The sequence below is a fragment of the Ursus arctos genome, unplaced genomic scaffold (assembly GCF_023065955.2).
Source record: "Ursus arctos isolate Adak ecotype North America unplaced genomic scaffold, UrsArc2.0 scaffold_7, whole genome shotgun sequence".
Lineage (NCBI taxonomy): Eukaryota > Metazoa > Chordata > Mammalia > Carnivora > Ursidae > Ursus > Ursus arctos.
In genome coordinates, this window is record NW_026623089.1 from 1057347 (window position 1) to 1069316 (window position 11970).

Below are 11970 nucleotides of genomic sequence, written 5' to 3' on the forward strand. Positions count from 1 at the left end.
TTCTCTTCCTCAGTCAGCTGGTCACAAGGAGGCCCCCCGAGCCCACAGCAGGGAGCGGGAGAGAGGGGGTGCCATAGCAGGACAGGGACTGTGGGAACCAGACGATTCGCCCATAACTTGGGCCTGCTCGAGCCAACCTTGTCTGTGCTCTACGTCCGTCTGATGATGGGGTGCTGTGGGGGCATGCCTGACCTCACAGCCCGGAGGGTCAGATGACATCCTGTTCGAGCTCAGGTTGCATGGCACCGCGGTGGCCCGCCGTCAAATCCCGGTCCCTAGAGCTCAGCAGCCGGCCATACAGCTGCGGCGGTGAAGGAAAACAGACTCACTCAGTAACCCTGAGACACCCGTGACCAAGGTACCCAGAGAGACCAGTATAACACGGGTCTGGCAGAAATTCAGCCAACTTTTTGTAACAGGAAATAGTTTCTCTGGTCAAAACCGTGTAATTTTGCTGAGCAGGATAACCCCAACCTATCCCAACCTTATGAATGACCACATGACTGAAAAAGATCACACAGTTCAGAAAATAGGCCCCACGTTATATTCCACATACATTACGTTCCACGCTAAGGGGAGGGATATCACTCAAAAATACTAGATTAGTTGGCTAATTGTCAAAGAAAAATAGATCTTTGGATACTGCCTTCCTAACGAAATTCTAAGTGGATTGAAGAGAACTGACCATGAAAATGACAGTGGGGAAAGTAGAAATGAGCCTTTCTCAAATCTCTGGAGAGAGAGGCCTTCCTAGGCTTAGAGTAGATAAAAGGAATTCACAACAGCAAAAGACAGCAGATTCCACCACATTAAAAATTTACATCTCTTTATTACAGATGTCATGCAATTAAGGAGCTAAAAACAAGCCAAAACAGTATTTGCAGTAAATTCAATTAAAACATTAATGACTTTACTGTATCAGATCATGAAACACGATGATAAAAATGCTAAGAGCTCACAAAATAAATGGGTAACTATCAAAAGAGATAATTTACAAAGAAGGGAAAAAGTGATTTTAAAATCATGAGAAAACGTCCTCTGCTTTTGATGTGGAAAATCACAAGAGAATGTCTCACCCATAATCTACAAAATCCTATCGTTCCTTGAGCCCATTAAAGAGTTGAGGTCCCAAGGCAACCTCTGGCCGAGCACAGGAGAAGGAAGTGGGTAAGAAGAAATCAGCTCCAATTTTAGCATGATTCTAAGGGCCAGATGTGGGCTGACAGGTCAATTTGGAATCACTCAAGCCCCGACACAAGAGAGGTTGGGGGCAGGGCAGAAGCTGGAGGGGCTCCCCCCGTGGTGCAGATGTTCAAGAGACTGTCTGCTGCCTGGGACAGGTACGAGACTCTCCCCACCACCAGAACCCATCTTGCACCCAAAGTAACAGCCTTAAGCCACTGGGAGAAGGGCAGCAAGCCCTCTTGTCCACAGAGTCACCAGGATAAAGATGAAAGTAAGATCCCTCCTTCCTACCTGCCCCAGAATCTAGAAAAGAATCCCTGCCTCTAGGGCAAGAGGCAAAGACCAAAACATCTGCTCCTGGGGAGGAAGGCAGAGGCCCCTTGACACAGAGCAGAGCTTGGCTGCTGTGGAGGAGAGCAGGGATGTTCAGAAGGCTGACCGCCCAAGTTGAGGCATAAATACCTCGACTAATCTAAGGCTGCACAGAAGAAACTGAGATCCCCTGTCCTCAAAACAAGCCTCACACTGAGTAACAAGCAGCAGCAGTCTAGCTGGGTGAGGGGCAAGGCTGCAGAGAGGGCCCCTTCTGTGGTTCGGGTGTGCAGGGCGTGTTGGAAGCTGAGGGTGCAGCAGGAACACGGAATAGAGCCTGCAGTGTTCCAGACACCACACGGAGCACAGTGTGCCGGCAGCCCACCATGAGGAATCTGAACACTGTGTTGGACTGCGCATAAAGACAAAAACTACAAACCTCTAACCCAGTCCAACTACTTCCTGGGTCGACTCAAACCCACACACTAACTCAAGAAGAGATGTGTCCATATCTGTGCTTAAATACTATTTTCCTCAAATATTTTTTACCATTCGCCTACAGACAATGACTGATAGTCAGTAAAAAATTACAAGACACAGAAAAACAAAACAAAAAACAAGGAAAACCACCCATTGTCAAGCAATCAGAAGAACTAGACTCAGAGATGCTGAGTTGTTGCAGCACCCAGACGGAACATTTAAATAACTATGACTAATATGCTCAAGGTCTAATGGAAAAGATGGACATCATGAGCGAAGGGATAGGAATCAGCAGAGAAATGGGATCTATGAGAAAGGCTCCAATGGAAACATTAGAAACAGTGATCATGACATCAAAGGTAAAGAATTCCTTTGACGGGCTCATCAGAGGAATTGACACGGCTGAGGGAAATCTCCATGAACTTGAAGACAGGAAACTGTCCAATGTGAAACACAGGAGAAGAAAGAAAACAGAGTCTCTAACAGTGTCAGGCAAAATCAAGCAGCCTGGAGGAGGAGGTAGGGGTGGAGTCTCAGAGTAAAACGAGAAAACAGGGAGAAGAAATATATAAAGAAATAAAACAACAACAATTGTTCAGAATTAGTGAAACACAACAACTCCCAGATTCAAGGAGCTCGTAGATCCTCAGACGGAAGAAGAAATGTAGACATACCATAGTCGAACTGATGAACAACAGAACTAGAGAGAAAACCTTGAACAGAACCAAAGAGACAGGAAGCACATGACACTCAGAGGAAAAAGATGAGAATTAAGGAAGCTAGAAGATAATGGAACAACAGCTTTCAAGTGCTGGGAAAACCAAACCAAACCAAACCAAACCAAACCAAAACACCTACCAAACCAGAATTCTATCCTTAGCAAATGTATCTTGTAGAAATTAAGGAATTAATCACCTCACATCCATTATGATGGCTACTATAAGAAGTTCTTTATAATAAATACTTTTTATTTTATTTTTTTAAAGGATTCTATTTATTTGAGAGAGAGTGAGACAGAGACAATGAGCAGAGGGGAGGGATAGAGGCAGAGGGAGAAGCAGACTCCCCACTGAGCAGGGAGCCCGATGCTGGAATTGATCCCACAACCCTGGGATCATGGCCTGAGCCAAAGGCAGACGCTTAACTGACTGAGCCATCCAGGTGCCCTAAAATAAATATTGTTTTAAAACCTAGAAAATAACAAGTGAGGCTGTGGGTAAATTGGAGCCCTCATGCACTGTTGGTGGGAACGTAAAACAGTACAGCTGCGTCAGGAAACAGTCTGACATTTCCTCACACAGTTTAACAGTCACCATATGACCCAGCCATTCCATTCCTCGGGATGTACCCCAGAGAGATGAAAAACATGTCCAGACAAAGTTCACAGCAGCATTATTCATGGTAGTCAAGAAGTGGAAGCAGCACGATGTTCATGCCCTGACAGATGGACAAATAAAACATGGCCTAGCCATACATGGAACATTATTCAGCAGCAAGGAAGAATGAGGTACTGATATGGGCTACAGTATGGACGGACCTTAAAGACCTGACGTTACGTGAAAGAAGCCAGACATAGAAGGTCATAAACCGTAAGATTCCATTTATATGAAATGGCCAGAAAAGGCAACTCTAGAGAGAAAGGAAATAGATGAGTGGTTGCCACAGGCTCAGGACAGGGGGAGTGAGAAGTGTCAGCTAAAGGTGCAGGACTTCTTTTTGGGGTGACAAAAATGTTCTAAATTTGTGGCGACAGCTGCATAACCCTGTGAATATACTAAAACCCCGTGAATTCACACTTTAAGTGGGTGACTTTCATATTATTAAAGCAGATACCAAAAAGAAGGAGAAATAGACTTTTCCAGACAAACAAAAGTTGAAAGGATTTTCTGCCAGAAGATCTGTGCTACAAAAGAATGTTCAAGGCAGTTCTTCAGGCAGAAGAGACCCCATCAGGTGGGAAACTGATCCCCACAGAGAAAGGAAGAATGCTCGAAATGATAGAAATGAAGGTGTGTGTAGAAGACTCTTCTCCTGAGAGTCATCCCTCTGAAAGATAACAAATTACCCAAAGAAAACCAGGAACCGTGCCTTGCCGAGTACACAGTACCTGGAAGTAAAACATCTGGAAACAATAGGAAAAATGGGAAAGAAAATGAAACTCATGAATTACGCAAGAACTGGCACGATATCAAGAAGGACTGCAACGAGCTAACGATGATATTGAGCCCCTGAAGCGAGCACCAAAAATTAAACTGAAAGGGAAGGGCAATGAATAACCGACAGGTAAACAGGGTCATAAATATACTCAACCCCCCAGAAGTCAAGAAAAGAGGAACAAAGGAGAGCTAACACAAATAGAAAATAGAGAGCAGAAAGCTGGGCTCAAATCCAATCAGGTCATTCAATACTAAAGGTAGACGGGCGAGAAAACACAACGTAAAGGTAGACACGTTCAGATGAGATTTTTAAAAAGGCGAACCCAACCCCACACACCCTGCAAGAAGCTCGCTTTGACTATGAAGTCCCAGGTGAGTTAAAAGTACAAGGGTAGAAAAGGTTATATCATGCAAACTCTGCACAAGAGAGATTGAAGAGACTGCATTCCTGCTGTATCACGCAGATTTCAGAGCAAGGAACAGTACCAGGGAGTGAGAGGGACACGACAGAACGAGAAGGGAGTTGATGAATCAAGGAACGAAGCTTCAAAAATGCATAGAACACTAACCATAGAAATGCAAGTAGAAACAGGCATTTTCACACCTAGAATTGGAGACTTCAACACTCGCCTCTCAGTAAGATATGAAATAAGAGCACAAAAGATCGGTTCAGGATATAAAGGATTTCAACAACACTATCTACCAACTGGACCCAACTGACATTTGTAGGGTAGATACAGCACCCAACAACAGGGTATGTAGCATTTCCCAGCGCACATAAAATATTCATCAAAACAAACACACGCGGAAGCAAATCTCGTCAAAGTTAAAACAATGGAGATGATCCAAAGTGTGTCCTCTGCACCCTCCAAAAAAAGGAATTAAAAATATGTAGTAGAAATATATCAAAAAAATTTAAATACTTGGAAATGTTAAACACACTTCTAAATAACCCATGGGTGAAAAAGAAATTGAGAAATTATAAATAAATTAGAAAAATATTTTGAACTGAATGGAAATAAAAGCACCAATACCAGAATTTGTGGGGCATAACTACAGTGGTATAGAGAGGGCACTAAGGACAACACATGCTTATGTTGGGAATGAGGAAGGTCTCCAATCATAATCTAACCCGAGTCTAAGCTTCCCCCTTAAGAACACAGGAAAAGAAAGTAGATGTAAGGTAAGTAGAATAGAATAATAAATGTTCATAGAAATCAACAAACTCAAAAACAAAAACAATAAGAGAAATCAATAAAACTAAAAGTTGATGTTTTGAAAATATTAACAATGTTAATAAATTTTTGGAAAGACTGGTCTGGAAAAAAATGAAGACATAAATTACAATATTGGGAATGAACATGGGGACATCACTATGTGTCCTACAGACATTAAGAGATAACAAATGAAATGGATAAATTCCTTGAAAGACACAAACTAATAACGCTTACTCATAACTTGAGTAGCCTCTTACCCATTAAAAGAATTGAATCTGTGGTAAGAATCCTCCAACACGGAAAATCCTAGGCAGAGACATCTGCCCTGGTGAATCGGAGCAAACCTCCGAGGAGGGAATAACAACAAGTCTACATCAACGCTTCCAGGAAAGAAGTGAACGCTTCCCAATTTATTTTATGAGGCCAACCTTATTCTGATATCCAAACCACACAAAGACATTAGAAGAAAAGAATACCCCTCATTAAGATGGATGAAAAAATCCTTAACAGAATTAGCCACTCAAATTCAGCAACATATAAAAAGGATAATACAATGGGATCAAATGGGACACGTATAAGGAATGCAAAATTGGTTTAACATGAGTCCCTTTAAGTCACCAGATTAATATATTGAAATGGAAAACACGTAATCATCGGGAAAAATGCAGAAAAGCCTTTTGACAAAATTCAAAATCCATTCACAATAAAAACTTTCAGCAAAATAGTCCTAAAAGGAAGTTTCCTTGGCTTGATAAAGACCATCTATAAAAAGAACACTTGTGCTAATAGTGAAATAGTGAAAGACACACCGGCTTTCCCCTCAGATAAAGAACAGTGCAAAACGCCTATGCTCACCACTTCTATTCAACGGGGAACTAGGGAAAGAACTAAAGGTATTTTTATTCACATGTGACACGATCGTCTACATAGAAAATCCCAAAGAATCTACCTGGGACACAGGAGGTTAGAAAGTTAACAAATTTAAAGGCAAAAGAGAAAAATCAATTCTATTTATCAGATATATTTCTTCATACTAGCAACAAGTTACTCTATCACAAAATAATACCTTTTACAACAGCACCAAAACAACATGAAATACCTGGGAATAATCTAACAAAATATTTACAGTATTTGTATGCGTGAACACTGCAGACATGCGTGAGAGAAAATTAAAGACCAACTAAATGGAGAGATACTCAGTGTTCACGGGCCACAAAACTCAGCACTGCTGTGACGTTAACTTCCCCAAACTGAAATTTAGATTAAACACAATCCCAATCAAAATCCTAACAGAACTTTTGTGTATAAACTGACAGGCTGTTTCTAAAACGGCTATGGGAAAGTTAATGATCTAAATTAAGCAATTTCAAAAAATAACACATTTGGAGATGGAAACGCTACCTAACGTCCAGCTCACAATAAAGCTACGGTAATCCAGATGGTGTGACCTTGACGCAAGGACACACAGATCAGTGGGACAGAACAGAAGAACAGACCACATAGTCTCTGGTCAAGGGACATATAACAAAGAATCTGAGAAAACTCAATGGAGAAAAGACGGTCTTTTCAAAAAATGGTGCTGATTAGGAACGTGTGGGTTTGAGCATAGCTGGCGGGGTTCGGGTCACTGCTGGTCTCATCCTCACTGAGGCTCAGAGCGTCCAGCTGGGAAAAGCCCCAAACAGCCCCAGCTCAGCCCATAGCTCACACTACGTTCAGAAATCAAGTCGGACGGGATCGTGGAACTGACCGAACCATAAAGCCTAAAACCTGCAAGTGAAAACACAGATACAGTCTTCACCATCTTAGGACAAAAAAGCAAAAGCCATATAGGAAAATATTGACAAATTCGGCTTTATAGAAATTTTAAATTTCTTGTATTCGAAAGATACTGTTAAGAAAATGAAAAGACCAGCCACGGACTGAGAAAACGTATTTGCAAAACACACATCTGATAAAGGACTTGTATAGATATATATTCTAAAACTCTCAAAATTCAATAATAAAAAGACAATCCAAGGGGCGCCTGAGTGGCACAGTCGTTAAGCGTCTGCCTTTGGCTCAGGGCGTGATCCCGGCGTTATGGGATCAAGCCCCACATCAGGCTCCTCCGCTGGGAGGCTGCTTCTTCCTCTCCCACTCCCCCTGCTTGTGTTCCCTCTCTCGCTGGCTGTCTCTCTCTCTGTCAAATAAATAAATAAAATCTAAAAAAAAAAAAAAAAGACAACCCAGTTTAAAAATAGGCCGAAGCTTTGAAAGACTTGTCATCAAAGTAGGTGTACAGGCAGCAAATAAGCCCATGAGAGGCTGCAGCGGCAATCGTCCGGGACTTAGCGTAAAACAAGGTTCTCCCACTGCACACCTGTTAGCATGGCTACGCGGGAAAGGCTGGAGGAACCTCGAGGGAGGAATGAAAACCCTTTAGAGAGGGTGGTTATGTTCAGCATCTTGAGGATAGAGGCGGTTTCGTGGGCATAAAAGGAAGTTTCAAAGCCACGCGAGATATAGTCACTTGGCTGTTTGGGCATCCCCGGCGAGACAGGTGCGCGGCGAGGGCCCTTCTGGGAAGGAGCGCGGAGACGTGTCCTAACAGACCTGCAGGGCGCCCCTAACATTCAGTCCAGGGTTTTCCATCCAGCAGTCTACCCCGAGGAGGTCGTCCGGATCCGGGGGAAACCTTCTGCTCAGAGGTGCTCAGTGCCATTCTGTCTGTAATCGTGAAAACCCGGAACCAACCTCGACTCTCAGGGATGAAGTTCCCGCACAGACATACTGGGCAGACTTTAAAGGGATGCTTGGTAAGAGCTTATTCTAACAGGAAAATGAGTGTCTCGTACAAGGGGGGAGACAGAAGGCAAAACGGGAATGGATAGAAAAAAAAAAGGAAAGGGGAGCTACTCTAAAATTTTAATATCTTATTTTGTGGGTCTCATCTTTTTTTTTCCTTTTCTAGATTTCTTTAATATTTCCATCATGAGAATAGACTCACTTTATGAAAAAAAAAACCGCACCTGTATTTCATAAAGAAAACGCATCTAACGACCCGTTAGAAGGACGCAGACCCTCGTGTCCGGCCAGTGCCCAGAAGAAGTCCCGCGAGAGGCTGCAGAGCTGGCCGTCAGGCGCGGGGACCCCGAGGGCCAGGAGGAAACAGCGCCGACCTGCGTCCATGGAGGTCGTGAACCGAGCGCCTGGAGAGAAGAAGCCTTCTCTTGTTTTTTCCCTGGGTTCACTCCAGCAGCTATGACAGTAGCCCCAGCCTGCCGCCCACCAGAAGGGGGGTGTCCACAGGGCTCCAGGGACGGGGGCCACTCCTCGATGGCCGCGCGCTCTAACACTGGAGACACCGTGTGCGAAGCAGACACTGACCAAGTCTCCAGGTGTCTGGTTTTGAACGTTCACGGCCTTCTCCTTGGGTGAAAGCCCTCATCGCGAGCAGAACAGTATCCCCGGCTGAGCGCCCCTTCCCTCCTCTAGGCTTGGATCTGGCTTCACGTCGAGGCCAGGCTGTTTTTGGGCCCAACCCTCTGGCACAGACACGGGTTCCTACGGCCCACGGGGATTCTGATAGAATTTGCTGAGCTGTCACTAAGTGCTGGCACCCGGGGCCATGGAGAACGGCGCCAGAGGGGCGGCCGCGGCCCGCCGCTCGCTGTTCATTGGGGCCAACGAAGGCCGGGTCCCGTCTGGGGCTCCCGAGCACCCCCCACGATGCTCCCCGAAGCCCGCCCCGAAGCCCTGTTGGTCCAGCACCATATGTGAGACAGGAAACAGGTACCCATGGGGTTTGTGCAGGAAGACGGGGTGGGGGGGTATTTCCAGAAAGACCGCGTGTCTGCACAACAGGGGGCTGCTCCGGGGTCCACGCGGCTCCCGTGTCTGGAAACCGGGCAGGAGAGAAGTAAAAAGATGTGGTGTCTGTCCCACGTGGAACGCGCGGTGCACAGAAGCCGTGGTCGGCATGAAGCCTCCACGAGCTCTTAGAGCAGCTTGTTCCAAACTACGTGGGACCAAGAGTCTTGTCTCCTTCCTAGCAGCCTGGCTGCAGGGACACCTCCCAGCTGTTCAGGTACCCCGGCCGGGACCTCAACACATTGGGCCCTCAAGGGCGTCTGCGTGGCCGTGGGAACTCTGTGCTCCCTGCCCACGTTCAGCACGGAATCACGGAAAAGGAAACCCAGACACAAGTGCCCCACCCCCACCCCTCTGCCGCATCCTCAGCCTAAAGAGTGAATGCACCGCCATCTACTAGACTTTCCGAAATCCCCAGAGAACCTCAGACAAAGGCTGACCTTTGACCCGTAACCTGGGACCGAGGTCACGCCCTGGCCTGACCGGTTCCTCCGTGACAGCCGCCATGGCTGACTTGTTTAAAGGCTCGGACCCGCTGAGAACATTCTGGTACAAACTCCAGTCCGGATTTTGAATGAAGGGAAACCCTTCTCTTGTGTTACCGGCTCTGCCCCCACTACGGACCAACGGCAGAGCCTCCGAGGGCCACACCGCCAGCCTGCTTACACGGCTGTCCGGCCGACATTCAGATCCCAGCGCAACAAGCCGCCCGTGTGATACTGTCTCCACACGACCCTGCCTGCCCCTGGTCAACCACCAGTTTTCTCCGAACGACCGGAGAAACCCAGCCATGGTGGGGTAGCCACCGCGCCTGTCGAGGAAAAGGGTGGGAAACCAGTTAACAAGCTGTTTTTTCCCCAAAACACAAGTTCCTCGCATAAAAAGTGTTGTCCCTGGACAAAATGTGAGTCCTGAGTAAGGGTCACAGGGAGACACCACCCAACCCCAGGCCAGTGGGCAGTAAGGACCAGAGCCATCAACACGCCCCATGGTAAACAAGAAAACCAGCCCAAAGGAGCAACCTGCACCAGCCGCCCCAGTCGGGGCCCCTGGCTGCACAAGGAGGCGCGGGTGCTGGGTTCCCGGGGTGCTCGCCACACCCGGTGCTGGCCGAAGGCCCAGCCTGGCCCTCCTCCCACCCCGCGGCTGCCATGTGAACGGGCTCCAGCCTGGGGGACGCGGCCGGAAAAGCACGGTGTCTAGGCGGAGAAACCCGCTGCCCACGGGGAAGCAGGCCCAGCCTCCCCAGGACGCACGCAGGAGCAGAGAGAAGGGCATCTCAAGCATCTCGCTCCATGATATTCTCTGCACGGCTAGGATAACATGCTCCTCCATGCTGCTCACTTCCGGCGACACAGGTCTGCATGCTAAATATAGAAGCGAATTCAAATGTAGTGACATGTGCATGGAGACCTGGAGCCCAGGCCCAAAACAGCAAAGCCTCTGCAGCATTCAGAACAGAAACCCTGCCCGCCTCAGACCTGCGTGCGCCCCCTGCTCTCACCTCTGCTGCCTCCTGACCGCGGATCCTTCTGGCTCGGCGGACACTCAGGGCGACGCGTGAAAATCCGCTCCCAGGGTTCTATGACTCAGCAGAGCGCTCAGCTTTTATGTTTCAGTTGGAATTTACCAGCCGTGCATCCAGGGGGAGGGACCGTCTCCACCGCGTTTCTAGGCAGACGCCGGCAGCCAGCCGATCCCTCAGCTCTCCTCCCCGGACAGGCGTCTCAGGAAAGCCCAGCACCGCTCTGGCCCCAGACCACATAGACGGCTACAGGGTGGGGGAGGAGGCGGTCTGCCTTGCCCACGGCAAAGGCACAGCCCTCCAGACCGGGGCAGCTGCTTTTCTCCGTGTGCACAGCAGGAGGAATCCCGGACTGGGGCGGGTCTGGCCACGTCCTCACGGGGAAACAAGTGGGGAACGCGGCCGTGCTGCACAAGTCCTGTGCACAGAGCTCGCCCTCCACGGCTTCAGGAGAGCACTTGTCCTTGGAAAATCCCCTCTGGATTTTACGTAGCTACAAGGTCAATAATATGAAGGCACTTCGACTCCACAAGGATGTTTTACTCTAAATGGTGAGGTGCTAGGAGGATGAGTGTCCACTAAACCCTGAGGAATGAATCCGACACTAAGACCAGGGCCAGTCGTGTGAGTGGGGGCACACGAGCTCCCCTGACCGGACCTCCAGCCAAGTCCCACAGTGAAGCCCCGGAGAAGCGAAGTGCAGGAAGTAGGCTCTTTGGAAAACGCAGGTCCTACAGGGTTCCAGGCTGCAGGGCACTTAGGAACAGCCGGTCTGACTGCATCAAGGAAACAATTACGATCAGGGATGCAGATGGCCTTGCACTTTGCTGCCCTGCCCAAGACGTTAGCCGCAGCCGCAGCCGCACTGGGTCTAGAACTAGGAGGGGATGAGGGACGAGGCTCCCAGCCGTGGTTCTCCCCAGTTAGGGCCTGATCCTTGGCCGGTGAGGGCCCTACCTGCCCCAGCCAGCCCTGAGCCCACCCTTCCCTCCCACCCCACCCCTTCAACTTGGACCCAAATGTCCAAATTTCACCCCATCCTAGACCCAGTGGGCGTCATCTGGCAGGAGCCCTCAGAGTGAATACCAGTAACATCCAGCGTGGTCATGAGCACGTGGGACATCGTGGGTTTGGGTTATCCCGGCGCTTGTCCACACCTGCGTAACTACAAATTAGAACAAATTATCATGTTGTTCTGGTTAACACTGGCGCCGTGCCTCCCACCACGGTGAGGACACTCTTC

General features: G+C 48.0%; 1 protein-coding gene across 1 annotated transcript in view; it reads right to left on the reverse strand.

Annotated features, from left to right (window-relative positions):
• Positions 1 to 10956, reverse strand: part of JAKMIP3 (Janus kinase and microtubule interacting protein 3) — a 63774-nt gene extending 52818 nt beyond the window's left edge. Inside the window, exon 1 of the mRNA XM_057308778.1 lies at positions 10707 to 10956. The gene's annotated coding sequence lies outside the window, so the exon portion shown is untranslated. The remainder of the gene's footprint in view (positions 1 to 10706) is intronic.
• Positions 10957 to 11970: the final 1014 nt, after the last annotated feature.